Source organism: Ambystoma mexicanum, chromosome 4q (assembly GCF_040938575.1).
Source record: "Ambystoma mexicanum isolate Mex_15411 chromosome 4q, UKY_AmexF1_1, whole genome shotgun sequence".
NCBI lineage: Eukaryota > Metazoa > Chordata > Amphibia > Caudata > Ambystomatidae > Ambystoma > Ambystoma mexicanum.
Window position 1 is genome coordinate 384,590,931 of NC_090928.1, and position 16,613 is coordinate 384,607,543.

The 16,613-nt window shown below is 48.1% G+C and overlaps 1 protein-coding gene across 2 annotated transcripts in view; it reads right to left on the reverse strand.

Annotated features, from left to right (window-relative positions):
- Positions 1–16,613, reverse strand: part of AKT3 (AKT serine/threonine kinase 3) — a 2,870,184-nt gene that overhangs the window by 1,881,599 nt on the left and 971,972 nt on the right. The gene's annotated exons all lie outside the window — the stretch shown is intronic.

A 16,613-nucleotide genomic window follows, 5' to 3' on the forward strand; every position in this document is an offset into this window, starting at 1 on the left:
ATTACAAGATATAGCTTGCTCAGAAGAAGAACTTATCCAGAACCCTCTGAGAATAAAAGAAAAAATGGAATGGCTCGATTGGATAAAAACAAATGACAATGCTGTGGCGAACAAACTGCTAGTCCACTTGCCACCAGTCTTCAATAAACTGAAACAACCGATGGAATACTGTACTAAATACCCGAGCAAACTTCTTATGAGAACTCTGTTGAAAGCCCGTCTAAATCTCTTACCGACACAAGAAGTCTTAGCCATCCGCTCAGCAATTGAAGAAAGATCCTGTAGACTCTGCAGAGATGCTCAATCCATAGAATCTATCAAACATCTCCTGATGGTTTGTCCCGCAATAGACCAAGAAAGAAAGGCCTTCCTCTGTCCTGTGTACGAATTGTCTTACGTCGTTGACGACATTTGGTGGAATCGCCTCATCACGGGAGCCCAAACAAGGTGGTTTATAGCAGCTACCAAACTGATAACCATCGCATTAGAGAAGACGTTGCAAATGATACAGAAGTAAACCTTCGGAAAAGCCTCTCTCTTCGCTTTTTTTCACCTTCTTGGCCTTCTTTGAGAAATCACCAACTATGCAGAAATGTCCTCTTGTAACTTCAAGAACTTTAAGAACTAAAAGCCTTTTTGTAAAAATCTAAATTGATTATATACAAATATAAAAAAAAATAACTTAACTTAATCCCCAAAGTCCCCCCCTAACCCCCCCACCGGAGAGTACCAGCGGAGACCTCTGGGAAATACTCATGTCCTGAACAAGTCCAAAATTCTTATTTTGTGCGGGCACCATTGCTCCATATAGTCCCATTGCAAATACTCCAACACCTTTCCCCAATCTTTCTCAAAGGGGTCCAAAGCATCCTTCAGGATATGAGAACGTTTTTCCATAGTGAGTAGCTTCCAGACCTTTTGCAGCCAGCTGAAGGTCAGAGGGGGGTCTGGTTGTTTCCAATTCTGGGCTATTGCTGACCATGCCGCCATCAGCAAGCCCATTAAGCACCTCCATTGCGACCTGGTCAGTTTTTTGGCTGTTTCATCCCTGAGGCTGCACATCCAGACCCGCTCCCCCATTAGTGCCACGTTTAGGAAGATCCCCCTGCAGCGGTGCCTTTATATCAGCCCAGAAGCCTTGTAACTTAGTGCAATCCCACCAGATGTGCCCCCAAGTGCCTTCGCCTCCACTCTTTCTAGCACCGGCTGGGCGCCCGTGGATACATCCCATGCAGTCTCGCCGGGGTCAAGTGCCACTGAGTCATCACCTTGACCCACATCTCCCTCCTCTGGGCCGAACAAACCACTTTAGGAACATCGCCCCACAGATCCTCCCAGTGCTCCCTGTTAACAGACTCTCCCAGGGTGCGCTCTCATTTCACCATATAAGACCAAATAACCCTTTCCTCTTGCCCATTTATGAATCTGTAGAGTGTGGACAACAGCTTCTTGGTGCCGGGGTTGGTTATTGCGAAGTTCTCGAACTGAGAGAGGTCCTGTGTGCCGCCTGTTTGATCGAGGGGGTGTCCAGCCAGTGCCTAAGTTGGTCATATTTGAACCTGTCTGACTTTTTGATTTTCAGGCTCTCTGAGCATGTCTCAAACAGAAGCACCGCTTGTCCCTCCATCATTTCCCCAATTTGTGTACATCCCGCTAGTGCCCAGTATCCGTAGGCGTCGTTTTCCATTCCCGGGAGGAAGTCTGGATTCCCAAACATGGGGGTAAAGGGACCCGGCACCGTTGATAACACACCGCACCTAGTTAGCTCGTCCCACATATAGGGGGGGCTTTTATTGCCACGCTTATTCGTAGGTTTACATGTCGATGCTGCTCGCTTTTCCACAATAGTTCCCTCCGAGGAGTTCTGGCTACTGCCCTATCTTGATCTGCCCACACCTTCTGCTGCACCTCCCCCATCCACTCGTATCCACAGCTGTGCTGCTTGATAATACTTGTACTAATGCAGGAGAGCCAGCCCCCCTTCCCTTATTGGGGCTGTTAACACCGCCCTTGAAATACTCTGTTTCTTATTCCTCCATATAAATGACATGGTTGCTTTGTTCAGTGCCCTGAAGAAGGACCTGGGGATCTTTATCATCAGGCAGGCTTGGAAATGGTATAACGATTTCGGGAGAATAGACATTTTTATCGCTGCGATTCGCCCCCACCATGAGCTCGCCAACGACCCCCACCTCTCGAGGTCCCGCTTGATCATCCCCAATACCTCAGGGAAGTTTGCCCTATATATCTAGTCTATCCTACTCATCAGGGATACACCCAACTATTTAACCCCTTTAGTCGCGCAGCTTAGACCAAGAGATGTAGCCACCCTCCTCAGCTGCCCGAAATCCCCCGCCAGTGGTAGGATTTCTGACTTGCTCCCATTTATCTTTAGCCCTCAATCGCCCCAAACGTTTCCATCTGTTTCATCACTTCTGGGACAGTGCGATCGGGGTCTCCCAATATCAACAGATCGTCCGCATTTGCGAACACCTTATGATGAATCCCCACCATTTCTATCCCCTCTATCGCCCTCGATTCCCTTATTCTGCATAGCAGTGGTTCCAGAAAGATAGCAAACAATAGAGGCGATAGGGGGCACCCTTGCTTAGTACCCCTTGAGAGTTCCACCCTGCCCGTGAGTTCCCAGTCGATACCGATTCTGATCGAGGGAGAGTTGTAGTTCGCCCTCACCATTTTAAGGAAGTTGTCCCCGAACCCCATCCGCTCCAATGTTTTGAATAGAAGAACAAGTTACTTCTTACCTTGTAACGTTCTTTCGATGGGATGTTCCTCCGACGTATTCCTTATCTATGATATTTGTATCTCCAGCTTGCTGGCCGCGGAAAAAATTTTCCCAGTAGAGGGCGCTGTGCGTCGACGTCCGTCGAGTAGGTGCTCCTCGACGGCCACCGTATCGACGCCGACGTCATCATGCCTATAAATGGCCACGCGCAGCGTCCGTTGATCAGTTCCGTTTTGTAGAGTAAAGTAGTTATTGTATGAATGGTTACTACCCTTGAAGGAGCGTAAGCTGCAACCACAAGGGAAATGTTACTGCGGGGATGGATGGGAGGGGCGATAAGGAATACGTCGGAGGAACATCCCATCGAAAGAACGTTACAAGGTAAGAAGTAACTTGTTCTTCGAAGGGATTGTGTCCTCCGACGTATTCCTTATCTATGATAGACTCCCATAGCAGTGGTATGTGATTGGAGGCGGGAGTAAGAGATGCCATATTACCCTTTAAGAATGAACAGAGTGTAACACAGCTTTGCCAAATCTAGTCTCTTGACTAGAGGAGGAATCCAGGCTATAAAATGTGGTAAAGGTATGTGCGGACGACCATGTGGCAGCCGCACATATGTCTCTAATTGGTACCCCTCTTTGAAGAGCTGAGAATGCTGCGATAGCCCTGGTCGAATGAGCCCTTAGATTTTGAGGGGGCTCTTTCCCTGCCAGTTTGTAGCATTCCAGAATGGCTAAAATAATCCATCTGGAGATGGTTTGTTTGGTTATTGGTAATCCTAACTTATGTCCTGCGTAACCTACAAAGAGTTGGTCTGCTTGTCTAATTTTAGCAAGTCTACTGATATAAAAACTCAAGGCTCGCTTAGGGTCCAGCCTGTGTAGTCGCTCTTCCTCTTTCTCCGGATGGGGAGGAGGATAGAATGAAGTTAAAGTAATCTTCTGAGTAATGTGAAATTCCAAAACTACCTTTGGGAGGAAGTTAGGCTTCACCTGTAGCACTACTTTGTCCTTGTGAAAAGTTGTATGAGGAGGTTTACAAGACAGGGCTTGTATCTCGCTAACCCTTCTAGCAGATGTTAATGCTACCATAAAAACAGTTTTGAGGGTGAGAAACTTCAATGAACAAGAGTGGAGTGGTTCAAAGGGAGCACCCTTTAGGAAGTTTAAAACTAGATTTAAATCCCATAAGGGAACTTGGAATGGTCTTGGAGGGTAAACATTAGTTAGACCTTTCAGGTACTGTATCACCAATGGAATTTTGAAATACAATGGCTCCTCCGCAGTGCGCTTAAAGATCGATAGCGCTGCGAGATAGCCCTTAATAGTGCGAATTTGAAGGCCCGAATTTGCCAAATAAAGTAAGAAGGATAACACTGCAGGTGTACCACATGAAAAGGGTTCGATATTCTTTTCTCTGCACCAGCTGCAAAATGTATTCCAACGGCAGCGGTATAGAGTCTTAGTTGCTGGTCTTCTGGCTGAAAGCAACACCTCCATGACGTCATCTGGAAGGTCCCAATCCTTGTACCTCAACCTTTCAGATACCAAGCGTGAAGGTTGAGGGTCTTGATGGCTGGATGGAGAACCTGACCTCCCTTCCGCGAGAGAAGATCCTCTCTGTACGGTAGACGAATTGGAGGACAGATGGACATGTCCAGAACGTCCGGGTACCACGTTCTCCTGGCCCAATCCGGGGAAATTAGGATCATGGTCTTCCGAAACCTTCTCAACCTCCTGATCATTTGAGGAATGACAGGGACCGGAGGAAACGCATACAGAAGCGGGAACTCCCAGTCCACTACGAACGCGTCTCCTAGAGCTCCTCTCGGGGGAAATTCCCTTGAGCAAAATCTGTCGCATTTCCAGTTGATACTGGTGGCGAACAGATCCACTTGAGGGGTTCCCCAAAGGGCGAAGATCTCTTGAAGGCCTTCCTGAGCTATCTCCCATTCGTGGGAGACTGTGTTCTGCCTGCTCAGAGTGTCCGCTGTCAAGTTCTTCTCTCCGGCTAGGTGAATTGCAGATAGAGAGATTCCTTCCTGAATTGCCCAAAACCAGAGCTGCATCGCCTTTCTGCACAGTGGCAGTGACCCTACGCCGCCTCTTTTGTTGAGGTAGTACATGGCCACTGTATTGTCCGTCATTATCAGGACGTTTCTCCCCCGTACAGATGGCAGAAAAGCCTTCAGTGCCAGTCTGATGGCTCTCAGCTCCAACAGGTTGATGTGTAGTCTGGACTCTGATGGAGACCAACGACCGCTGATGGTGGTCAAGTCGTTGGCATGGGCTCCCCACCCCGTGAGTGAGGCGTCTGACTACTGTTATCTCCGGCCATGGTTGCCAAAACAGTTCTGCTTTCAAGATGTTCTCTGGAGAGGCCCACCATTGAAGGTCGTGGGCTACCTTGTCCGGAATCCAGAGGAGATCTGTCATCCTCCCTGAGAATTGTGACCACTGAGTCCCCAGTGCCCACTGAAGGGATCTCATTCTCAGGCGAGCCTCTGGAACAAGGGATATGCAGGATGCCATGAGGCCTAGCAACCTCAAAAAGTCGTAGGCTGGGAGACGTTGGGCATTTTGAAACTTGGTGACCATCTGCAGAATATCTTGAGCCCTCACCTCTGGTGGCGAGGCTTTTCCCAGGGACGTGTCCAGGACTGCTCCAATGAACTGGAGTCTCTGTGATGGTATCATCTGTGACTTCTTTAAATTGAGGGAGAAGCCCAGCCTGTGAAGGGAGTGGCAGACAATCTAGTTGGATCCGAGCTTGATCAGAAGAAACTGCTCTGACCAACCAATCGTCCAGGTAGGGGTAGACGTGAATCCCTTCCCTCCTTAGACTTGCAGCCACAACCGACATTAGCTTGGTGAAGACCCTCGGGACAGAGGTCAGCCCAAATGGCAGAACTCGAAATTGATAACGAGAGTTGCCAATTGCGAACCTCAGGTACTTCCTGTGCTTGGGATGGATTGGCACATGGAAATAAGCATCCTGAAGGTCCAGAGATACCAACCAGTCCTGAAGCTGGAGGGCCTGAAGGATCTGAGAGAGAGTTACCATCTTGAACTTGTCCTTCCTGAGGAACTTGTTCAATTCTCGTAAGTCCAAGATGGGTCTCAGTCCTCCGTCTTTCTTTGGTATGAGAAAGTAGGGGGGAGTACCAGCCCTTGTTCCTGTCCGCTACAGGTACCGGTTCTATGGCACCTTTCTCTAGCAGGTCTACAACTTCCTGCAAGAGAAGCGGATCTGGCACTTTCAGAAAGCTGTTCCCCGGTGGATGTCTCTGAGGGATGCGTAGAAAAGGCAGGCAGTAACCTTGGGCAACTGTCTCCAATGCCCAAGCATCTGACGTAATAGCCTGCCATTCCGTCAGATGGTGAGTTAACCTGCCCCCTACAGGTGTCTTGTGATGGGAGACCTCAGAGTGGTTTGGGAGCGGCTGATGCAGTTGCCGAAGGTAAAGCGGCTCCTGCGGCTTTCTTTCCTTTACCCCGTCCACCACGGGCAAATTTTCCTTGGCCTCTTTGAGTCGGCCGTCCTCTGCCTCTTCCATTTGAGCAATAATGGTGAAAGGACCTTCCTCTCCAAGAGGATCTTGAGGGACGAAAATTAGTTTGTCGGATTGCAGCTCCTAGTGACTTGGCTGCTGCTTTAGATGTTTGTAGTTTTTCCAAACTGTCATCCGCCTTTTTACCAAATAGGGAAGAACCGTCAAAGGGCATATTTAAAAGTCTGGCCTGTACGTCAGAAGCAAAGCCGGACTTTCTCAACCACGCATGCCTGCGGATTGTGGTACTTGCCGCCATGGCCCTGCTGATACTGTCAGCAGAATCAATGCCAGTTTGAAGGGACTCACACATTGCATCTTTACCATCTCTGATGATATTTAAAAATGCGTCCCTTTCTTCTCTTTCCGGTATGCAGTCAGCCGCCGATGAAGCACACTCCCAAAGAGTGTGGCTGAACCTAGCGAGCGTACAAGTTGCATTAATAGATTTTAAAGCCATGCTACAGGCTGAGAAGACTTTCTTAGCCATGGCATCATATTTATCATCCCTATCCTCAGGAGCAGTGGGGTAAGCAGAAGTACTGCCTGATGAAGTTGCAGCCTGGACCACAAGACTCTCTGGAGTAGGGTGCTTAGATAGGTATTCAGGGTCAGCAGCAGATACCCTATATTTCGCTGACAACTTCTTGTTAACCGCAGGGACAACTTCAGGAGTTTCCCAGTTAGTTAAAATCTTTCTTTGTAAAGCAGAATGAAAGGGAACCACAGGATCCTCCTGTGGACCTTTATCCAGAATATCTGTGAGGTCATCCTGTTGAAAAACAGGTGAAGGCGCAGACCAACCCATGAACTCCATAATTCTTGACATTAGGGTTCTATAAGGGGTATCAGCATGTTCCCCTGGGTCTGGTTTGACAAATTCCACTTCTGGGGAAGTGTCTAGGCCACTTGCTTCCTGTAATGCATCCTGAAGGTCTTTTAACCTTCTTTCCTCAGAGGAAAAAGTCTCTGGTTCAGGTAATGTGGTCCTCTGCAGCCCAAAAGACCTTTCTTGATCAGAATCTTCCCTTTCTTCAAAAATTGAAGTTAAGGGGGGATGCTCTGGTCTGTGAAATGGTATAAAACCCATCTCTAAGGCAGAGGGAGCCATCATCAGTGGCCTTGAAAAGGTCGATGTCGTCGACGCCGATGTAAAAATCCTCGAAGGCGCCGACAAAGGCGTCGAGAAAACTGGAAGAGGCCTCGAAGAACTTGAGAGGATCGGAATCCTGCTCGAGGATGTCGACGACGTTCGACGTCGTGTCGGAGGCTCTCGGTGTAACCGTTGGCTGTGGAGTAGACATGGGTTTTTTTTTTATCAGCGTCGACGCCGGCGTCGACTCGATAGACGGATGCGAAGAACCCTTCGATAACGGCGTTGATGGCGCCGATCTATGCTTCGAAGGGGCTTTCGACGATGGCGTCGAAGATGCTTTACTTCCCGATGGCTCATGGCACTTTCGGGTCGACTCTTTCGCCGGGTGCTTCGACTCGCGGCGTTTAGATTTTTTGGGCTTTTCACCCGGGGTATCACCCTCAGCTGACTTCGAGGGGGACGAGGCTGCTTTCTCGAAGACGCTTAGCATCTTTTTTCTGAATTATTCCCACTCAGCTTGAGAGCTGTGTTTTGTGGGGCAATTTACTCTTTCAGGGGAACTAGAAGACGACGATAAAGGGGATCTTCTTCGTCTTTTTTTCGAGTGTCTAGACCTCGACGAGTGGTGGGAGCTACTTCGAGACCTAGACCGAGAATGCTTTCGACGGTGAGGAGACGAATGTCTCTACTCTACCGTGGAAACATTTGAGGAAGTTAAAATTGACTTACCTCTCGAGCTTCCCCTTACGCTCCTTCAAGGCTTTCGCCGTCATGGATAGGCATTCCTCACACTCCGAACACTGGTGTTCGATTCCCAGACAACACAAACAGATCCTGTGAGGATCCGTCAACAACATTTTCTTCCCACAGTCTCGGCATTTTTTGAAACCGGACCGAGGAGTCGTCGGGTCGGAGGAGGAAGCCATCGAGTACGAGTCGGTTTTCTCGAGGAAATATGAATATATATCGACTGATGAACTGAGCAACGGTATTCCGAGGCACACGAAGCGTGGAAAAACGGAACTGAACAACGGACGCTGCGCGTGGCCATTTATAGGCATGATGACGTCGGCGTCGATACGGTGGCCGTCGAGGAGCACCTACTCGACGGACGTCGACGCACAGCGCCCTTTACTGGGAACATATTTTCCGAGGCCAGCAAGCTGGAGATACAAATATCATAGATAAGGAATATGTCGGAGGACACAATCCCTTCAAAGTGACCATTCTACCCGGTCAAATGCCTTTTCGGCATCGACTGCCAATAGTGACGCGGGGGTGTTCTTAACACCCACTTTATCAGATGCGCTATGCGTCTCAGATTGTCATGTTCATGAATCAGATCGGGGTGGAGCGGGGACAATCTTGAGGCAAGAATTTTCGTATACATTTTGGCGTCCTTATTTATCAAGGCAATTGGACGGTACGACCCTGGGGACGACAGTGTCATGAACTTCAGATCACGCCCCTTTTGGACCTCCTGGTCCTTGTCTCAACGGGGCTTACAGTCCGTACTACTACCAACATGGCCGTCCAGAGCTGAAGCCCTTGCTCGCTCCATGCGCTGAACGCGGCCTGATCTATTTATAGACCACGCCTTCCGTGGCTCCGCGCCTCTCAATGCTATTGCAGAGTAGCCTCAGACGTGTGTTCGTAGCTCGCGGTATTGTTTCCTTTGTCCCGGTGCTATTGCTCGCTCCTGACCTTTTCCCCCTTCCTGATCCCGAGCATTACTAGCTTTTCCCAGACTCCGGATTCCTGGACTCCGCGCTCCCGGAACTAAACGCAACCTGGAACCAGACGAGACTCGAGCAGCGCTGTTCAAGACCAGGAGCGTTCGCAAGAAGGCAGCGATCGAAGACACTGGCAAACACCGGACACAGGTGAGAAGGGAGTGGGGGGGGGAGGGGACTCCTTGACAGCCAGATTTTTCCCAGCTTTGTGAAAGAACACCATCTTCGCCTCGTTCATGGTTGGGGGTCACATTTTCCCTCCTCTCTCAAGAAGTTGTACAATTTAGTTAGAAATGGGACCAGATCCCATGCATATTTTTTTTTTATAAAAGGCCGCTGTAAAGCCATCCGGCCCTGGCGCTTTGCCCGATTTCAGCCCCTTTATTGCTTGGCGCACCTCTTCCTCCCTAATGTCTCCGTCTAGCTCTTAAGTATCCTTTTCAGATATCTGAGGCAGTGTGAGAGAAGTGAGGTATCTGTCCTGGTCATCCCCATCTGGCCTCTCTGTAGAGTACAGGTCTCTATAGAAGGCCATGAACTCCTCTCCCATCTCTGTGTTAGTGGTAAGCTTTTCCCCTGTTTATTACGGATTTCCCTGACCATCCCCTTCCGTTGCTTTGCACGTAACTGTCTCGCTAATAGCTTATCAGCTCTGTTAGCTTTCGTGAAGTACCAATGCCTGAGACGTAGGAGGCTCATCTCTGCTTTTTTCGTGTGCAGGACATCTACAAAGGGGCGTGATCTGATATAGAGATCGGCCCAATTTCCATGCCCAATACTTTCCCCATTAGTCCTGCCGTTGCCCAGAAGTAGTCTATTCGCGACATCGAATTGTGTATATGCGAATAGTGGGTGTAACCTCTTTGATGATCATTACGCGCTCGCCATACATCTACCAATGTCAAGTGATTCATTAACTGGCGGAGACATTTCGAGGGTGCACCCTCATCTTGACCACCTCCCGAGCTCCTGTCTGCTACCTGGTGCCACGCCATATTTAGGTCTCTCCCTAAAATAATCTCCCCCTCCGCGAATCCCTCCAACTTCCCCAGTGCCTCCCTCAGGAACCCGTCCTGCCCCGTATTTGGTGCGTAGATAGCCGCTAATGTGAAGCGGAGCCCCTCTATCTTTAGTTTTGCAAATATGTACCTGCCCATCTTATCCGTTAATGCCCCATGGAGGAGGACGTTCCGACTTTTACGGCCCGCTATCAAGACTCCTGCCTTTTTGTCTTGAGCGTTGGACTGCCCTATCAGATCGCATCCCTTGATGTACAGCTTATCCTTATCTCGCAGCCTTATGTGGGTCTCTTGCAGCATTACCACGTATCCTCCCTCCCTTTTCAGCAGATCCTCCACCTTTTTCCTTTTAACAGGGTTATTAAGGCCCCTAACATTGAAAGTTAGGATTCGTAGTTTACCCATGGGCCTCGCTACCTAGTGAACTTTTGTCGCCCTCTCCCAGCCTTCTCTGAGCCACCCTCCGGCACCCCCCCTTAGGTCTCCACCCCTACCTTCCCCCCAACTCCCCCAAACTCTACCCCCTCCCCCCAACTTCCCCAAATAACCAACAACTGACCCAAGGAGGGACCAGGGAACTATGAATGCAAGGGCGTCCCGCCCTTCGCTCCTGCCCCTCTGCTCACTCGGGTGTAACTGTGCGGGGGATCCTAAACCCCGCATTTACCTCAGATATTTCGGGATTCCAACTCTGCGGGCCTCCTCCGGGCCGCTATCTCCCTTTCAGGGATCTGAAATGGTCAACTCTCATGCCCGCTTTGGTCCCAGTTCTTCGATTAGTGACCTCCTTAAGTCCCTTCATGAGTCTGCAGCTAGCCCCGCTCCCCGGTTTCCCCCTTTTTGTAGAGTTTTCTTGTTTTGCACCAATTTCCATCCGGACAGGTTTCTGCGACGCTCCTCCCTTTGTCGTTGAAAGTTCTCCTCGTTCTCTTCTTGGAGACCCTTAACCTGCAGGCCCTCTTCACACGTTTGGACTCTCCTCTGCTTACCATTCCACGTGAATAGAAGGCCAAATGGAAAGGTCCACTTGTATCTTATGTCCCTGGCAGTCAGTTCCTTGATCACAGGTGCCATTCTTCTTTTCTGCAGTGTTACCAGGGCAAGGTCCTGGTACAGTTTAATTTCCACCCCGTTCATTCGGATGTGTTCGATGTCGCGTGCCTTCCTCAGGATCCTTTCTTTTTGAGAGTATGAAGAGAGGGCCTCCAGCACGTCTCTAGGGCACTCCCAAGGTTCACCCGTCCTCCTCGGGCCCATCCTGTGTACTCTGTCTATTCCCACTTCTTCCTCTTCGTCAGCCGCCAGGATAAAACTTAAAGACCTCCTGGACAGCAGTTTTGAGGTCCTTATCCAGCACCGTCTCGACCATATTCTTAATCCGGATGTTCGACCGTCGCGAGCGGTTCTCCAAATCCTCACACTGTAATTCCAAATTGTGGGTTAGGTTCACAAGGTGTTCTTGCACCTGCCCGTTTTATTGAGCATCCTCTTCTACATTCAGTCCGCTCTTCCAGCTTTGACAGGTCTGTCCTAAGCTCCTGCAACGACTGCTTCATGTCTTGCCTTAGAGTGCCAAATTGATCCTGTACCGTGGACATGAATTTCTCCTGCAATTCCCCAAACCAAGATTGGAGATCCTCTTTTGTAGCGTATGCTTGTGATATGGGAGACTGCTCCGCTTGCATCGCCTCCTGTCCTTTCCCTTTAGGGTTTGTCGAGGATTCTGTGGCCCACACTGCACCAGATTCGAGTCTTGCCTGCCAAAAGTGGGCTGCACTTGGGGTGCTCCACCCTTCCCCCGTGCTTTGGACATGCTGTGTGGGGTCGGATGAGGGCCCACTCCACTCAGTTCTTTGCACTCTAGGTCGAAACGCCATCCTGTGGCCTTGCTCCTTGTCATGGGAGGGTGCCCCCCCCCCGAGCACCCTACCAGACTTTTATGGATTCCCTCTTTACCGAGATATAGTCCGTACAAGTCTTACTGGTGCTGCCTGCTGCCACTGGAGGGGTGGAGGGGGGGGGGGGAATTATGCAGACGTGTAAGGTGGGGGCGCTTCACCACCCCTTTCCTCTAGCACACTGGAGGGCATCCACCCCCTGTATCTGAGGGGGCCCCCCCTCTCCCACCTGCCTCCGACGGTTCTCCACCTCCTGCTCCTCTCTGCAGTCTACTAGTAGAGTGGGTGGGGAATCTGCACCAGTCCTGTACTCCCCTTATGCTTCATGCCGCAGGGACCAGCCTCCCCTCCGATGTAACCAGCGGATCTCCGCCCGAACTCCCTCAACACTGCTGCCTCTTTAATACCACCGGGACGCGGCCCCCGCTTCTCGCCGATGGGGTGAAGTTGGCGGGAGGGGCACCCCTTGTCCCCCCCCCTCGGCTGCACCGACCGCGCTGTCTCGCTCGTGTCCAGACACTGCAGCGGTGGGGTAGGTGCGCCGCACCACTCCGAGCCTCCCGAGGTCCGTCCTCCGCTGCCGTTCCTTCTCAGTCCCCAGTGGTGTGGAGTGAATGGGCACCACTTCACCACTTAGGGCTGTTCACAGCCTTTTTTGTACACCTTGTTGGTAGCGGCCCGGCAGGAGAGACACTCAGTCACGTCTCTACGCCGTGGATGCCATCTTGGAATCGATTAATAACCTTTTAATTCCTCATGCCCCAGGCCTTGATTTTGAAACAAAATCCAGAGGCATAAGCACACTTGTGTGCTGTTATTTAATGAGTGCGGTCGCAGCGCCATGGAAAACTGCACCGATTAGCCCAATGTTTGAAAAAGGGGACAGGGAAGACCCACACAATTATCACCCAATTGTGTTGCTTGATATTTTGGGGAAGATTCTTTTTCACTTTTGTTGCACCATCTTGGCTCACGGCCGAATTAATCTGGCCGTTGGTAGAATCTGTGAAACACTTGCTTTTTTTTATTTTTTATTTTTTTTTATTTTCATTTAGTTTGTACAAACTTTTGAAAAAAAAATGTCTGTTACTTAAAACACATACAAAACAATACATCTTTCGTCTTTACATGACCTCTTCTCTAGCCTTATTTCGGTCGGCTCCTTAAAAACGATCTTGTGGAGATCTCGAAGGTGGTCCTTTACTCTTCAATCTGGATCTCATCGGCCAATTTGTTCTCTTCACTTGTCTCCGTATAGGCCTCTGTTTTCGAGACCACTGGACTCGAGTCTAAGTAGTTCTGTATTAGCTCTAGGAATTTCGTCAACGCAATCCACATTGAGTTATTTTCTGTCAGGTGCAGTTGTTTCCATCATTCCTCTGCAGAAAGCGTCCGATAGTTTGTCATCAACTTTCCCAGGCAGATTTCGCGTTGGTCATTTAGTTCAAAACAATTTAGGATGAGATGTTTTAAGTTTTCTTCTTCCTTCCCACACAATCGGCATAGGACATCGCCCCTCGGAATGACACGCCTATTTCTCAGAATTTCTTTTGTTTCTAAGATGTTCAGCCGGAACTTAAGATAATGTCTTCTAAGGCGCTTACATGGTGATAGAACCAGATATTTCTGGGGTGTATTCCGTTTTTTTTCTTCTTCTGGTTGATTTAGCATTGATTTTTGTGAAGCTCTTTTTTCCCCGATTTCAATCCAGTCTAGATCGAGCAATTTTCTCTTTACATACTCTGGATTGTTCCATAGTGTAAGCTCGTCTGTCCCCAGTTGTTTAAGGATCTGACTACATTGATATTTCCAGTCTCTTAGGGCCGATATTCTTTTTCCTGTCTCGTTTCCCATCAGGATTTTGAAAGGTGGTAGATTTGTTTCTTCATATGTTTTCCGAAAGAGCAGTAACTTATTCCACATAATCCTTGAGTTCAGGGTGGAGATTCCTACTTCATATAGGACACACGCAGTCGGCGTGCTTTGAGGTATTTGGAGAATTTTCTTCCAAAAGAATCCTTCGCACCTAGACCATATCCTGTGGTCACAGCCGAACATGTTCTCTGCCCCATAAATTAGGATTGGTGTAATTTTATTTTGGTAACATTTTCTCACTGGCTCATATGTGAATTTCCCAAATTTCTTCTGCAATACACATCCTTGTGAAGTTAGTTGTCTGCAGCTGTTTAAGATTTTTTTCACCATCGGCTCATCATTTATACTGGAGTTGATCGTTGTACCCAAGTACCTGGTGTATTGTACTTTGGCTAGTTTCTTTGTTCCCACGAACCAGCTTGATCTATGCTTGTGGGCTTTCTTGCCTCTTGTTTTCCAGAACCATAATATCAGATTTGGCAATGTTTATTTCTAGCCCAAGTTCATCTGTGTAGATCTCTAAAGCTGCCAATTTTCTCTGGAGACCGATTGGCGTACGGTCTAAAATCACCATATCGTCTGCGTATAGGATGTGGTGCAGCTGGAAACCATTGATGGTTGGTGGGAATGAAATCACGTTTGCCAGGGCACTTCCAACCTCTGAAATGTAGAAATTGAACAGGGTCGCCCCTAACGGGCAGCCCTGTTTGACACCTCTCTCTGTGGGTATTGATTTGGACAGATTTCCATCGCTGTCCAACCTTACTGGAATACAGGTGTCTGAGTAGAGTCCTTTAATAGCCGCAATTAAACTTCCATGACAGCCCCTCTCCTTTAGTTTACGCCACAAGATTTCCCTGTTTACACCATCGAACGCATTTTCCATGTCGATGAAAGCCAGATGTATTTTTTGACCTGTTCGTATGGCGTCTATTTTTAATAGATTTAATATTAGGAGATTTGTGCTGCAGCCCACTCCTTTCACAAACCCGGACTGACGCTCGTCATAGATCTTTTCTCGATTAATCCATTTTGTGAGTTGGTTGAGGAGTTGGGTTGCAAACACCTTACCTATAACATCGAGAAGGGCTATGGGTCGATAATTTGCCGGCTCAGATCGTATTCCCTTCTTAAAGATTGGGACAATTATTCCCAACTTCCAAGTTGTAGGTATCTTTCCTTCCTTTATTATTGCTTGAAACAAAATATCGCAGAATTCTGCCCATTCCTCGATATTTTCTTTAAGATCTGCATTCGACAGGCCGTCTGGTCCAGTGGCTCTCGACGCACTGCTCTTTAGAATTGAGGTTTTGATGTCCGCTCTGTCTATTTTCAGGTCCCATGGTACTTTCGTTTGGATCTCTGGTGTTTTTATATATCTTTCCTTCTTTTAAATAAATTTTTGTAATGACATTCCCATTTTCTTTCCGTCACCATATTAGTTATTATCGCCTTTTCTGAGTTGCTTGAGTCATTTATTACAGCCCAAAATCCCTTCGAATTCCTTTGATTTAGGGTCTTCATGATTGTTTCAGCCTCTCTTTGATCCATCTTTGCTCTGTGTATTTTGTACCAATTATTATATTGGTTTCTTGCTTTTTTTGACAGGCCTTGGTTCAGTTGGCCCTTAGTAGCGACAATCGCCCTTAGAGTTTTTCTCAGTTCTCTCTTTTTTTTTCGCCACCTCCGGATCATACTTATGTTTGTAAAAGTTTTGATTCCTTAGCGAGGTCTTATTCTTAGTTCTGTATATTTCAATGAGCTGTTGATACTCCAATGCTTCAATTGTCCCGTGTTCATGAGATCGTAGCAGTTGATCAGATACTACTTTTATATCTGTTTTCGTTATCCTTAATCTGTTTCTCCCTGGTACCACTGATATGCCACATCTCCACTGCTCCCTTTCCTCCCCTTTACACCACTTCCACTCTATTGATATAATATTGTGGTCACTTTGCGTGTTTTTAGTGAATCTGAAAGAGACCGTTGCCTGTAGAATATTCTCAGATGCAAAGATGTAATCTATAATGGACTGCTGACTTCCTCTTTTCCAGGTCGGCTTTGCCGGTATGTACCCTTTTGTTACTCCATTCAACATAGAAAGATTTCTGCTTGCCATTTCTTCTAGCCAGCGTTCATTTTTAAGAGTCTCACAGCTAGTCCTCGATGTTTTTTGTGGGTCTACTTCGATTAATTTCATATTGAAATCCCCACATACTATGATTGAGGCCTTTGAGTCTTCCATTCTGATTGCGTCTAAGGCTTCAATAATGTCATCTTCAAGCTTGTGATCGGACTTGGGGGTTGGGTTCCAGTATATATTTAGGATATACAGTTGATTCACCAGCCGCCCTGTGGACTCTGTTTGTACTAAGCGGACCTTCTGAAGGAAAGGTGACAAATTACATGCTTCCTTGACTCTTAGTCCACATGATCTTTTAATTAATGTCATTTGGCCTGACATGGGCCGTCCTTTTTTTTTGTTTTATGGCTGGGTTTAATGCTATTTCAAACCCGTCCACACATGGTAAATTGGTCACCCATGTCTCTTGGAGGCATATTACATCGGCCTTTCTTATCATTTCCGGTGGAGTTCCTAGATGGTGTACAAATCCTCTAGTATTCCACGAGGCTAACCTCATTTGCCCCATTTCAGCATGACATTAACTCATCGTTGTTGTGTTCAATGATTT